Here is a 3,165-nt window from a genome sequence, read left to right on the forward strand (position 1 = left end):
GCTCTGTCGCCCAGGCTGGAGCTGGAGCGCGGTGGTGCCTCCTCGGCTCGGCGCCGCCGCTGCCTCCAGGGCTCTCAAGCGAACAGCAGTTTTTGTATTTTGAGCGAAGACGGAATTTCACCATATTGGCCGGGCTGGTCTCGAACTCCTGACCTAGCGATTCCCCCCACCCCTCCCCCTCCCCCGCCTCGGCCTCCCAAAGCGTGCCGGGAGTACGGGTGTCGGCCACCGCGCCCGGCCGATTCCTTCTGGTTTTCAATCTTCTTTTCTGCACGCTGCTGTGTGTGAGCATACGTATATCTATCTAGATAGATAGATACGTAGATATGGACACACGGACACGTACCTACACCGACGAAAATATCTAGTGATAAAACTAGACATTTCCATCATTCATACATGTGTATAGGATAGATGTTAATTTTAATGGATGAACGTGTATGACGTAAAAACCCATGTCATTTACATAGACCTGTATATGTATATCCTTCGTTTATTATGGATTAACAATGTTCGTGTATTTATTTTCTTTTCTTTTGGGGCCTGCCTGATCTTCTCACTCTGGGCTCTGGTGACCTCAGGCTCCCAAGTAGCTGGGATGGGACTACAGGGATCTCTTAAGCCCGGGAGGCAGAGGCGAACGTGGGCTGTGATCGCGCGCCTCCACTCCACCTGGGCTGGGCTGGGCTGGAGAGAAAACGGTGGATTGTCATTTTCATTACCTTACCTTTTAGCTTTATTCGTACCCTCTTATTTGCTTCTTTATTCTCATGGGTTATTCTAGGTCATTGTCATGTTCATTGTTTGCTTGCTTGTTTCGTTGGTTTCCTGCCTTCCCGGCGGGGTCTTCCTCTGCCTCTGTCGCCCGGGATCACCCCAGCCTCGACGATTTCCACCGACCGTCCGACCGACTGGCCGTCCCGCGTCCCATCCCTCCCGTCCCCGTTCCCTGGGACTACGGGTGGGCACCACCACACCGGGTGACTTTTATGTTCTTTCTCATGTCTCACGTTTTCCGTAGGTAGGGAGGCAGGTATCTGTGTATGTGTGGATGTGAGTGAGATGGGGTCTGGGGTTCTGTCGTGTGGCCCGGGCTGGTCTCGGACTCCTGTTCTCGAGCGATCCGCCTGCCTGCCTCGGCCGCCCGCGCTGCTGCTGTGACAGGCGTGAGACGCTGCACCTGGCTCATTCTATAGTTGCCTGCCTGCCTGCCTGCCTGCCTGCCTGCCTGTCTGTCAATCGTCTTCTTTTTAGTACGGGTGTGCTCTCGCTTTGTTGTCCACGCTCTGGGCACACGTGATCGCTTTTTAAACTTCTATGATTATTATTATTGCAGGTGTCGTCTCACACGTCGAGGTGATCTCAAACGTCCACGCTCCGGCCATCCTTCCACGTCGGCCTCCCGGAGTGCTGGGATGACACGCGTGGGCACGGTACGCTCTGGTCGTATTTCTCGTGGGTCGGTTCTTTCCGTTTTACGCACGCGGAATGCGAACAGATAAAATTTTGAGACGCGTCTCACCGATCTCTCCCCTCCCCCTCCCCCTCCCCCTCCCCCTCCCCCTCCCCCTCCCCCTCCCCCTCCCCCTCCCCCTCCAGACGGAGTTTCACTCTAGTCGCCCAGGGTGGACTACGATGGCGTGATCTCGGCTCGCTGCGACCTCCGCCTCCCGGGTTCGAGTGATCCTCCTGCCTTGGCCTTCCTGAGGAGCTGGAATGACGGGGAAGCGCCATCGTGCCCGGCTGACTTTTATATTTTTAGTACAGATGGGGTTTCTCCGTCTTGGTCAGCCTGGTCTTGAGCTTCCGACCGTTGGACGATTTTAACTTTCTTGGTGGTTGCTTTTCTTTTTCTTTTTTCCTTTTCTTTTCTTTCCTTCTCCTCCCCCCACCCACTCCCCCTGTCCTCCTCGTCCTCCTCGTCCTCGTCCTCGTCCTCCTCCTCCTCCTCCTTTTTCATCTCTTTCAGCTGGGCTCTCCTACTTGTGTTGCTCAGTTGCTCACGCTGGTCTCCAACTCCTGCCCTTGACGCTTCTCCCCTCACACCCACCGTCTGGTTGTTGAGATGCGCACCTCTTGTAAAATGGAAAAGATGGAAAAAATAAAGACGGAGGTGAAAAGCACGGAGTGAACGTGTCTCTTGCCGTCTCCCGGGGTGTCCCTTGGACCCCGAGAGACGGAGGGAGCTTGGCTGAGTGGGTTTTCGTGGCTGAATCCTCCTGAGGGCCTCCTTCCCTCTCCCCCTTGTCCCCGCTTCTCCCCCGGCCGAGGCTCCCGCCGCCGCCGTGGCATTTTCCGTAGGAGAGCTGTGGGAGAGGACCGACGCGGCTTCCGGATCTAGATCCCGCCGGACGTCTCTGGCTCGGCGTCCCCCGCCGGCTACCTGCCGCCTTCCGGGGAGCTCTGAGGCGCGTGCCCCCAGCCCCCGTCACGTCCCGCTACCCTCCCCCGGCTGGCCTTTGCCGGGAGACCCCGGGGGAACCGCGTGGACGCTGCTTTCCGACCCTCCGGCGAACACTTCCGCCGGATGCCCCGGGTGGGCCGGATGGGATGAGACTGGACCGCTCCGGACCGTGCTGTTCTTGGGGGTGGGTTGTCGTACGGGGTGGACCGGCGGCCCCGGCGTTGGAAAGGGTGCGCGGGGGTGGAGCTGTCACGTGGGATGCCCTCCTTCCCCTCGGCCTGCCTTCGGCTTCCTCGGGCGTGAAGACGACTTCCCGTCACGACCACTTTTCTCCCCTTTCTCCACCACACGGATGAGACGCATGAGAGGGAGAAACAGCTCCATAGATACTGCTGACCTTCATTTGTGGAATCCTCAGTCACCTACACACAGACAGGTGACTACACGGGGACCCAAATCGGACACCGTTTCCGGGTCCTCATGGTGGAATTCGTCGGTCTCTCTCTCTCTCTCTCTCTCTCTCTCTCTCTCTCTCTCTCTGTCACACACACACACACGATTTCCGTATCTAGTTCACAAAGCACACTCACTTACCTTTTCCCCGGTACGCAGGCTGAGTGAAACTCACCCCGCCCTCCACCCGTCGGCTGACGAAACCCCTTCTCTATGATGTATGAACGAGACGGTCTGGGCCGGGCACGGTAGCTCACGCCTGTCACTCCGGCACTTTGGGAGGCCGAGGCGGCTGGATCGCTTCAGGC

At 57.8% G+C, this 3,165-nt stretch overlaps 1 long non-coding RNA gene across 2 annotated transcripts; it reads left to right on the top strand.

Annotated features, from left to right (window-relative positions):
• Positions 1-790: 790 nt before the first annotated feature.
• Positions 791-2,120, top strand: LOC134737771 (uncharacterized). Of its 2 annotated transcripts, XR_010123006.1 has the most exons (3): positions 791-980; positions 1,337-1,433; positions 1,600-2,120. It is a non-coding gene; the product is annotated as an uncharacterized LOC134737771 (long non-coding RNA). The 2 variants fall into 2 exon arrangements; XR_010123007.1 differs by having other exon boundaries at positions 791-1,433.
• The last annotated feature ends 1,045 nt before the right edge of the window (positions 2,121-3,165 follow it).

This window comes from Pongo pygmaeus, chromosome 12 (genome assembly GCF_028885625.2).
Source record: "Pongo pygmaeus isolate AG05252 chromosome 12, NHGRI_mPonPyg2-v2.0_pri, whole genome shotgun sequence".
Classification (NCBI taxonomy): Eukaryota; Metazoa; Chordata; class Mammalia; order Primates; family Hominidae; genus Pongo; species Pongo pygmaeus.